General features: G+C 43.5%; 1 pseudogene; it reads left to right on the plus strand.

Moving 5' to 3' along the window:
- Window positions 1-8,058: 8,058 nt before the first annotated feature.
- On the plus strand, window positions 8,059-9,133 carry LOC138924741 (bcl-2-interacting killer-like; annotated as a pseudogene).
- Window positions 9,134-11,772: the final 2,639 nt, after the last annotated feature.

Genomic DNA, 11,772 nt, shown 5'->3' on the forward strand with positions numbered 1-11,772 from the left:
ACGGGACACCAGGAAAGATCTGGCAGCTTGCATAATTTCTAGGCAGGAATGTCCCTGCTCAAGACGGTCCCAGTCTTCCCATAGAGTCCTGTGGCCTGCAGGTCTCTCTCACTGGACGCTGAGGCGAGGAATGATGACCACAGTGGCCAGCTTTGCTCATCTTGCTCTCCATTTTCTGACTGCTCACTCTCTTCTTCCCCTTCCAGCCATCTCTCCCCATTTCTCTGCCTCTGCTTCTCTTTCTTGTGGCTTCTACCTCTTTTTCCTTCTCTCAACCTCTGCGTGTGTCTCTCCAGTGCTTTCTGTTCTGCCTCCTCTGACCTGATGTGCCTGTCTCCTTATCCCCTCTTGCTATCTTGCTCTACACATCTCCTCATAAGTCTCACAGTATTTTTCCATTTCACCCCAACTTTCCTTCGTTAAGTAGAAGCTCCCTCCACTGAGCACCAGTCTCCCTCTTCTGCATCCTTCCACGCTCCCTGAGCCACTGCCTGTCACCTCCACTGTGACGCATGCAGTGTCATCCCATCACAGACTCGCTCAGCCAGCCGTACTGATTAATTCTGGTGCATCACGGCACTAGCGATGGGAACATTGTCAGCTTGGAATTACTGCTGAGGTGAAGTCAACGGGCTGGGTGCCTGGTGGGGTATGGGAGTTGAGGGAGAGGAGGACTCCGGAGGACTCCTGAGCTTCTTGCTTACAAAATCTGAACAGTAGTGACACCATAACTCTAGAGAGAACCCAGGCAAAGTAGGAGAAAGAGGAGGATCTGGTTTCATGGTAGAAGAAAATGAGCTTAGTTTTGGAAGCGCTAAATTTGAGGTTCCTGAAAGACATCCAGGCGAGGTGTGTTTCAGGCTCTTAGATGAATAAGCTGAGAAGACAGATCTTGTCTAGCCATGTGCACTTGGGATCAATTGGCTACAGATGTTGACAGAAGCCACACATGGGTGCTGGAGAGAGGCCTATTTAATCTGAACAGTTTACAGATGTCACTCTGAAAAATGGGGAAGCTTTATCCCGAAAACTCACTGTTAACAGGGACAACCCCCTGTCCCAGAAGCTTCTGTCCAGTGACCCTCCCCTCAAATCCTGAATATCTCGCTGTGTCTCCTCTCTCCCCGTCACAGCAACCTCTACCAATTTCTCATTCACTCTCACTTAACGCTCCATCTTCACAGTTTCTTTGTGCCTCTGTCCCACTTACTCTTTTCCTGGTATTGACTTTGCCCCCTATGCTTCTCTCTGCATATGATTTTTTTCACTGTCCCTTTTTTGAGTCACGAGTTCATGTCTTCTCTGTCAAATCTCTCACTTCCTCCCCTTCTTCTCTATTTCTCTAGGGCTCCCGTTGGCCTCTGCACTTCCAATCATTGTCTTGCCATGCATTGTCTTTGTCTCAAAGGTTGTGTCCCTCCATCGCTACAGGTCTCTTCTTCTGGCTTTGACCATACCTCAGAGCCCCTTCCCCCTGACTTCTCCCTTCTAAGGGTCTTCTACAATTATCTCTCTTACTTGCCAATATGACAGTCGCACACATTATTTGCTTGTTCCTATGATAACTTCTGGCAAGTATGTAGGATAAAAATTATCTCCCTGCCAACACCCTGCAACCTGGAAATGTTTACGTCTCCTGGATACTTAGGTAAAACCAGGCTCGTTCCTATAACGCATTATTTGACAGGCAATCTATCTACCTCTTCTATACTCATTCTCCTCATGTTCTCCACCTGGTCACCTTCCTCCACTGAGGAGTTCAGCTCTCCTTTCTCTCTTGCCTCCAGGGCAGGGCCAGGGTGAGAAAAGCAAGAAGCCTAAGGTGCCAAATTCAAGGAGGCACTTACTCTCAGGTTCATGCAAGTAAAAGTCTCTTTAAATTTTGTACCCTAGGCTTCGCCTGTGTCTCAGTTTGCCTCCCTCATACCTTAGAAAGCAGCCAGAGGCTGGCCTCTCTTCCTTCCGCATAGTGATCTAACAAGGTAACTGGTCATTTAAAATGTGGCATTCAATCATAGTTACCTAGTCCACCGTTCAGCAGTGGGCTGCACAACTCTTCTGACTTCTCCCCCTTTTCATTCCAAGAGCTTTGGATTTACCCAGCATTGAAGAGAGAGAAAAGGAAAGGAGAGACCAGAGGCAGTGGCCAGGAAATAGACTAAAGTGTGGCCATGTTGAGCTTTGAGGTTGGAAACGAAAGTGAACTTCTCCTGGTGAAGAAATCCTCCTGCTCCAAGAACCCCACCGGAAATCCAACCAAGCTTTGCTCTGCCTCTTTCCATCTCGTTAGACCTCGTTCTCTGTCTCTCTCTTTCTCAATCTTCTACCAGAGTCCAATCTCCAGGCAGTGCTGCTTCTATCCTAGGAAGAAATTTCTGCATCTTGGCCTCCGTTGGCTTCTGTCTCCCTGGCTTCTCCTGTCACCTAGTGTCTCTGTTTCTCTCTTCTTCCGGTGATGTTCTCCAGCTCAGTCCTTGCTATCTCTATTTTCCCTCCCAACTCTCTTCCTCTACGTCTTCCCCACCCCTTATCTCAGGATCCATTCCTGTTCTCTCTGTCTCTCTGTGATTTCCCCGACTCAACCCACAGAAACTAAAAGATGCACTTCTTAGTTATACCAATGTCTCCTGGCAGTGGGAAGAGGGGAATGAGAAGTGATAGCTTAATGAGTGTGGGGCTTCCTTTTGAGGTGATTGAAATGTTTTGGAACAAATAGAAGTGATAGTTATACAGCACCGTAAATGTACTAAGTATCACTCAATTGTATATTTTAAAATGGTTAATTTTATGTTATGTGAATTTTACCTCCTTTAAAAAAAGGAACACAGACTTTGGATTCAGAATGCCTGGGGTCATCCTTGCTTATCTGACCTCAGGCCAGCTATAAACATGGTCTCTAGACTTCAGCTTCCTTATCCACAAAATGGGCACATAAGTGATACTACCCTCCAATGGCAGCCATGAGCACTAGACCCACAAATGCCAGAGTAAATGCTCAGTCAAATGAGATGTGAATAATATGGTTGTTTTTATTGTGCCCCTTACCCCTTTCTTGCCTGTCATTTCCCTCCCTCTTCCTCTCTCTCTCAAATTGCCCACATCCTCTTCTCCACATCTTGACCACTTCCTCTCTTCCGTCTCTATAACTGCCTTTCTCCTTGACTATTCCTGCTCTTGAACAACATCCCCCACATTTAAATCAGTCCCTTCTTCCACCGTCATCAAGAGTCTCCTCTTTGATGTTGACCATGAGCCCATAGGTCTAGCCGTTCACAGCTTCACACTGAAGGTCTCCATATGGAAACTCACAATTCACACTTAGATTCTTATTCCACCTACCAGGTTATTGGGAAGAAAGTCTTTCTTTGCCTCCTCTTGCTAATGTCTTGGATTCCACTTTAAGTCAGGTTATTTTGGAATCAATAAAAAGTAACACTCATCTACCTGTCCCATGTTGCTCTGGTATTCTTTCTCCAGCATCAGTCTCCCTTCCAGAGCTTGGTTCCTTTGCCTCCTTTTCCTCTTAGTAACCCGAAAACAAAATTTTCATCCCTACATAATTACCTCATTCATAACGTGGCTAAGTGCTGGGCATTTTTTATGTCTCTTTTCTATCACTTTCCTGGGAAAAATATTTGTCTTAGATCACTGAACAGAGGGAAAATTTAATTAGAGGTTTCAGGCAAGTGACCAGGGATGCCACCTCATAATCACACATCTGGACCCCGCATGAATCCACCTACTTCAGTGGGGAACTTCTGGCCCTTGGATCACTCTGAATGTCAGTGGCTCCTGACTTGGTGTTGCTTGACCCTTTCCAAGGATAACGAAGAGAAAAACAAACAAACAAAGAAACACTGAAATCCTATAGGTGATGGGCCTCTCGGGTTTTGAGGATGGTGGAGCAGTGGGAAAGTTACAAACAGTAATTAATCACCCAAGAAGATGATCAGAAAGGAGTGAAAGCTTATCTCAATATAAATTCTTTGGTGGAATGTCTGTGAAGTGTACAAACCTTGGGGAAGAAATAGGTATTTCCTCCAGAGAAAAATGAAGATCGTAGAGAGATCCATGTGTATAAAAGAGCAAGTCTATCAGTTTTAAAGATGCAGCTAAACAAGGGGAGAGTTGGGCTTAATTGGAAGATGAGCCATTCCCAAAGAAACAAACCAGAGGACAGGAGAAGGAACTGGACAGAGCTCCCAGGGGGGCCCAGATCCCAGGAACAAAGCAAGGACTCTATGAAGCTACAAGCAAGGAGTGCATATTCCGGCCCTGGAGGACCTCCAGAGACACCTGGACCAGGAGGCTGCCAGCAAGGGGAGGCCAGGACACCAGCCCAGGGCACCTACATGTGGATGACCCATTAAACGTAGGAGGAATGAAACAAACCAAGAAGCCCAGGATGAGTCTCTGTGAGGAGTCCAGGGAGGAGGAGATGCCAGGGGAGGTGGTGGGGCCCGTGCTGCCCCAGGGCTGATGGCAGGAGCTCCTCCTGGGACAATGCACATGGGAGATGAGATGGACAGGGTTGTGGGGACCACAGATGCTTTGTCATCCCAGGGCACGTCTTCAAATCCAGGCAAGATCAGGTGGAAGACACGAGGAGAACAAAGGGCCGAAAGCCCTGAAAAGGTGAAGGAGACCGTGCTCAGGCGTTCCGATAAGGGGCTGGGTTAGGATGGGGTGGAGGGATGAAGGTGGGAAGCAGTCAGCAGGAGAAGGTGTCGCACCTGGACAACAGTCCCCAGCTTCTCGGCTTTGAGTCACTGACTGGCAGCTCCTGTGGACAACACGGTCCTGGAGGCAGCCACTGCGACCTCCCTCGGGGGCAGGTGGACAGCAGCGAGTGTAGGTGAGGTCACCTCAGCATGGGGAGCCCCAGAAACTAACATGTATGATGTGGACTCTGGGCTCAATGAGAGGAGTCCTCAAAATCTGTGGAGAGGTTCAGAGCTCCTGAGATGTGGGCAGGAGAGGTAACTGCCATTCTCTTCTTACTCATGGCCTGGGGACATCCTGGTTACAAACATATTGACTGAAAGTATGTGAATCATATCTCAATAAGGCCTTTAAAAATTATTGACTTGAAATTTGTGCCCAGGTATTTGATTCTCTCTATTTCTTTCTCTAACACAGGTATCAGTATAGAAATTAGATTACTCTTATTTTAATCAATGTACTATTTTCACAAATCAATACACTCCATACCTTATATTAGTGTCTTTTGATTTTTTTTCCTTGCTTAAGAACTTACTCCCCTGTTACTGTGAAAATAAAATTCCTATCCTCAGTTTAGGACGTCAGAAACTGCCCAGTCTGCCTCTAACCGACCATCGTGTGCGGAGTCAGCTCAGCCTTCTAGGCTGAGTGGGCTCTTACGACTTCTCTCTTCTTTATTTGGAGAGCTAATTTTTTGCCAAACTGTCTCAGATAAAGTTGTATATTGAAATCAACGACACTCTGGTCACCTTAAAATAAACGTCACAACGTGTCCAGGAGCACCTCCTCTTTATCAGGCACCTGTGAAAGAGGATAAATCACACATTTCCAGAAGAAGAAAAAAGGACATAATTAAACCCAAAGTAGGCCCTGGCAGAGTAGTCGTGTGACTGATCATTTCAGTGACGAGATCAGAGAACACATTGGTTTTGTTACTTACACCCACACTGACTAGCACAGGGCCTGGGACATGGTAAGTATTTCATAGATACTTGTTAAATGAATGACTGAGTGAATGAATGGGAAGTAGACCTGGACCCCAAGAGGGAGGAGAGAATTGATTACCATTTTTGAAGCTTCTGTGAACCTGAATTAAGTCAGGACACTCCCTCAGATGTATCCCGCTGCACAGGGCCTGTAGAAGTCACCTATCAAATGCCTTCTCAAGGTGACAGGGTGCATGATATACCACTCTCTCTACAGGAACCAAGTTTCTACAGGCTTCTTGAGAATCCTTTTAGAAAGTGCAATGGAAAAAGTATATAAAATAATAGTTGCAAAGTTAAACAAGCATCTAGGACCTAATTGCATAGAACACTCATTCTACTTTCTCAATGTACATAGACTACTATTTTTCATGTCATACTTTAGAGCTTCTTAAATATTTGATCAACTGCTTAAAATAACAAAGGAACTCTTTCTCTTAACTTTTGAGCTTTCATCTTGCCAGGCGTTTTCAAGAATGGATCTTATAGCAATTCTGTCGACCGCACAGCAGCTACTGCCCAACCCCAGGTGTGAGAAGTCGTGAAATAACTCTAGGAAGTAGGGAGATGGTCGTGCCCTCGCTGTAAAGTGCACAAAGGAACCGCACAGTTACACGGTGGAGAGATGGCTTCCTCCTCTATTTCTCCATGAGATAAATCACATTTACTTGAATTCTGAGACTCCAGAACCACCTAACAAAATTTGCACACTTTGTAGGAGACAACAGCAGGCAGAAAGTGCATTTATAATAGCACAGATTCTCTGGAGATGTCATATGATGTAAGTGGATATTATAATGGAATACTGCCCAGTTCTCTTAATTATTTTAATTTTGTTTTATTTTGTTATGTGGTATAAATTGCCGTCCATTTGCAAAACCTATCCGTTTCAATCCAGCCATATCACCATTACCATCTACCCCCACTCCAGCACATGCCACAGAAGAGAAAGTCTTCAGCGAGAATAGAAATATCTTTAGTGATGTCTGCTTGCCATGTTACCCTCCACCTTACAGGATGATTAACTTAAAAGAGTCTTCCCGTGAAATGCACAAAAGGACTATCAGCCCATTATTGATATACTAAATTTTGAATCCAGGGTGCCAGACATAAATTAATATGGGGCTGAATTACCATGAGGAGATATAATAAACTTCACGTACATTATAGATTTTTTTGGTGATGAAGGCGTGATCTCTGAGGCTCTCAAGGAAAGGAAATGGCTTTGTTATTGCATTTGCCATTTCCACCTGATTTTCCTTGAAGTGACACAGAAAGTTCTTGTGGAAAATCTTCTCCTTGTTCTGGACTATTGCGAACATCCTAAGGGGGGAAAAATGCAATAAGTAAATAAACATCAAGATTTTGAGACGCCCTTCCCAAACAAACAAAAAAAGAAAACAAGCAAACAAAAAAAATCCAGGCCCAGATGACTTCACGTGTGAATTCTTCAAAACATACATTTAAGGAAGGATTATTACCAATCTACAGTGAGTAAAAAAAGAGAACACACCCCCACTTGCCAAAGGAGGGCAGCAAAATCCTAATAAAAAAGACATTATAAAAATGAAAATTATAGGTCAGTATCTCTCATAGACATAGATGGAGAAACTCCAACAGAACATTTAAAAACCAAATCCAGCAACAGATAAAAAGAATAACACATCCTGACTAAGTGGGACTTATTCTAAAAATACAAGAATTCTTTAATATTTAAAAATCAAGGAATGTATATCACTACATTGACAAAGGAGAAAATCATATAATAATCTCAATAGATCCAGAAAAAGCACTTGATAAAATTCAACATCTGTTCATTATTTTTTTAACTCTCCAAAAATGAAGGATAGAAAGTAACTTTCTTACTCTAAGTAATGTATACCAAGAAAAACCCAGCAATTATGCCTAACATCATACTTAAAGGTGAAATATTAACTACTTCTCACTCAATCTGAAGCTAGACAAAGATGTCTACAGTCACCATTTCTATTTAACATTTAGTGGAAATCCTAGCCAATGCAATAAGGCAAGGAAAATAAATTTTTTAAATAATGTAAAAAGAAAGAAATAGAACTACCATTATTTGCAGATGATTGTGTAGAAAATTTTAAATAATTTATAGACAAACTATTAGAATTAATTAGTAATTTAGCAAGGTAACTTTAAAGAAACACAGTTTATTTTTGCATATTAAATTTTTATATATTTGTAACAAATAAGTTGAAATAAAAATAGAAAACAATACCACTTTCAAAAGCTTCAAAAACTGTCAATAATAAACATAAATCTAACAAAAGATGTGCAAGAATACTACACTGAAAATTACAAAGCATTTTCTGAGATAATTTTTTAAAAGCCTAAATAAATGGAAAGGTATACCAAGTTTCTGGATTGAAGACTAAATATTGTTAAGATGTAAATTCTCTCTAGTTGATCTATAGATCCAATATAATTTCAAGAAAATTCAAGTAAGGGTAGACAATATGATTCCTGGCTCGAGTACTACAGACGCTGCCACCATCACTACCAACGCAAGAGAAGAAATGTCTCAAGCAGGCTCCCTCTCCAGGGACCTCTTTTTGGACACCTTCCTGTGTGAGCATGTTCTGGAACCTGAGGAGGTTCCTGGCACGATCGATCTCACGGACTACGTTGACCGTGAGTCCTCCCCCGACAGTGACAACCCCGACGACGTTGCCCTGCAGCTGGCCTTCATCATGACGAGAAAGAATTGTCATGGATGCTGCTCACCTTGCTCAGCTGCCCCAGATGGCCATGTACAGCTTGGCTTTCCCTTACAACCAGACAGATGTGAAAGGTGTTTTTAGAAGTTTTATCGATAGTCTCACTAACCTCAGGGAAAACATAAGGTTCGGGAGCTTCCTGACTCTCAGAAACTAGGGTGTCCCCCAACCATGGAAGGAGCTGGTGCTGCCTGTGATGCTGCCGCTCAGTCAGGGACTCCTCCTCCAGTGACGCCCACTGCCGGTCAGCGCGGAGGATGGGACCCGCCCTTCCCCATTGACCACCTGGAGGTGGCCCTGTTGGTTTTGTTGTCTTTTTAATTGTTTTGTGATTCCTTTTTTATATTTAAACTCTGAGTGCTAGGATACTACTGTGGTGTCATACTAGTTTTTTCTTGTTTTTTGTGAAAGAAATTAATTGATTATCTCTCTGGAGTTGTTATGAGTTAACTGTTTGACCCAAGACTGGCAGGGCCTGCTCTGCTCCTGACCCCAGCCCACTTTATGGTTGCCTTTCCCGGAGAAGGAGTCCTCCTCTCCTGGGTTGGTCATATGGCAAGCACTGGGAGAGTCTTGATCACACCTCCCTGTCTGTAATGCCCACAACAAAAAGAAAATCTGCTGGAATAGATTTCCGAGGGGTGGAGAGAGCTCAATAAAATGTTGGTTTCCAAAACTCAAGTAGGATTTTTGTGAAAATTGACTAACTGATTCTAAAATATAAATGGAAATGCAAAAGACCAAGCTTAGCCAAGACAATCTTGAAAAAGAATAACAATGTTTAACTTGATGTAAAGTTTTAGTAATTAAGACAATGCAACATGGACACAAAGATAGGCATATAGATCCATAGACTAGAAAGTGCAGAAACAGACGCACACACGTGGTCACCAGATTTACAGCAGAGACACTGATGCGTTTCAGTGGGGAAAGGAAGGTCTTTTCACTAAATGGTGCTGGAGGAATTGAATATCCTACCTCACACAAAAATTAATTTTAAGTGACTCATAGACCTAAATATGAAAGGTAAAGCAATAAATCTTCTAGACTATGTAGGATAATATCTTCTTGGCTTGAAGAAGGCAAAGATTTCTTATACAAGACCCCAAAACACTAACTATAAAAGAAATCATTGATAAATTAGACTTACCTAAAATTGAGAACTTTTGTTCATCAAAAGACACCATTAAGAGAGTGAAAAGACAAGCCTGGTGCTTTTGTGTAAAACCATTCAGTCTTTTTCTCTGTGTGGCTCTTAAACAAGACGGCAGGTCACCTATTTGCTGCTAGTAACCATCTTATGACCACGAGAGGGACCAGCAGCCTTAGGGTGAAGTTAACGCTGATGGCATCAGAGCATAAAGATGGAAAGTACCTAAGGGCCTGATGACATCATTGGGCGACTGAATCAACCAAGTCTGACACCTGTGTCCTACTGCTAGACTTTCCATTATGAAAGATCTCTCATTATCTCTCATCTTCTCATTATTTAGGCCAATTTGAGCCAGGGTATTTGTTAACTTATGAAAGAAAGTTTCCTAACTTTAAAAAATCCTCAGAATTCAGTATGTGAAGAAAAAAGGTTTTGGAAGAAATAGAGATCGGTTTAAGAACTAGGTTTTGGTCTAGTGATTAAGACAAAAAGAGTGAGAAAGAAAAAAGATTTTCTGATCCTAGAAACAGCATCCTACCCACATATAGAAGAACAAGGGCAGAACTAACCTAAGAAGCGGGCTGAACTTTGAGAGATCCTGCTGGAACAACTTAAGGAAGTATGTAATAACAGAGGCCTTTTCATGGCTTCAGGGAAAGGACTGAAACATGACATTTCTGCTCCCACAGAGACAGCTCAGATTATTCAAGGCCTACAACACTCAGAAGTAGGGGACGATTTGAGGCTGGGGAGAAGCACAGGTCAGCAGACACGTTGGTCCTTACTGGACCACTGAGGTAACTGTCTTTGTAAGCGTCACCAAAAACAGCTTCAGCTCAGGATCCTGTATTGAGGGAGGAGTCAAAGCTGACACCAGGAGTTTATCACCCAGAGGAGTAGGGTCCCTGGGCCCTCAGAATTCAGGGGCAGGAGGCAGCAGCAGCAACAGTGGCCACTACGGTTGAAGAATGAAGAGCCCAGGCTTCTTCCTGTGGATGAAAATTGGAAGCAAAGAGCAGGAGGCTGAGAACTTTGGGTGGGAACATTTATTCCCAGCTCCCAATGTCTCCTTCTCAGAGGGAGGACATCAATCAGCGTGACACTCCTGGTCCCTCCCTGCATCCTCCTCCTCTCCATGAAACATAAATTCTTAGATGTTTCTGGAGAGGGAGCACAGGCTGTGAAGTATGGGCTCTTCCTGCCTATCTCTCCGGAGCCATCCTAGGGGCAGAGAAGAGGCTTCTAGACTGGAATAGGCATTGCGAGAGCAGGTCCTGCCTGGCTGGGGCAGGTTCCCTAATCATGGCGCCCAGTATGAGGAAATCCATTGTGGTCACATATCTAAGCATGTCCCTCAGTCAAGTTTTGATTAGTAATAAAGCTGATGTTATGATCTCCAACTACCTGACTTCTTATCTCTCTTAAGTGGCTCTGAAATCAAGCACATAAAAGGCGTTATTGTGGGGGCCCCTCAAATCCCCACAAATGCCAAGAGAGCTACGTAGCTATAGTCTTTGCTTGGAGAGGGGCCTGCTGGAAAAGAAGCTGCTTCATAGATAGGTCCAACACGGACTCACCATTGGTGTGCCAGAGCACAGGGCTCAAAGGGCAAATGGAAATCAAGAAGCTTTAAATATCCAGGATGGACACCGTGGGGGAAAAGGGAGCCACAAGAAGCCTCGAGAACAGGGGGTGCTATTACTGAAAATTTACAACATTTGTGGAAGACAAATACCACTCTGAAGAAGGAAGCCATTGAAATAGGTCTTCTCCAGGATGCAGAAAACATAGGCCACAATTGACATTCAGATGGAAGCCAATCCCAGTTAAAATGAAGATCCACAATGAACAGTAGACACTGACTGATGATTTTTCCTCCCTCTGTGGTTTGATCTGTCTGTTCCCCACACCCCAGGTAAGAGGAAGTCTTTGCTAGAATCTATGAATTTAGGGGTCCTGGGATCAAGGAATTGTCATTGCTAGGTTGGCTACAAATTTGCTAGTGTTTTTTTGTTATTATTTTGTGGGTTGGAACCAGACTAGTGATATTCTTATCAATTCTGGTGACCCTCTGGCCTCTTGGACTTAGAGAATGTGGGACACATAGAAGACCAAGGGTTGGATGAACCTGGATTGGTACTAACAGAGCCACATCTCCCAAGGGTCA

Source organism: Equus caballus, chromosome 6, assembly GCF_041296265.1.
Source record: "Equus caballus isolate H_3958 breed thoroughbred chromosome 6, TB-T2T, whole genome shotgun sequence".
Lineage (NCBI taxonomy): Eukaryota > Metazoa > Chordata > Mammalia > Perissodactyla > Equidae > Equus > Equus caballus.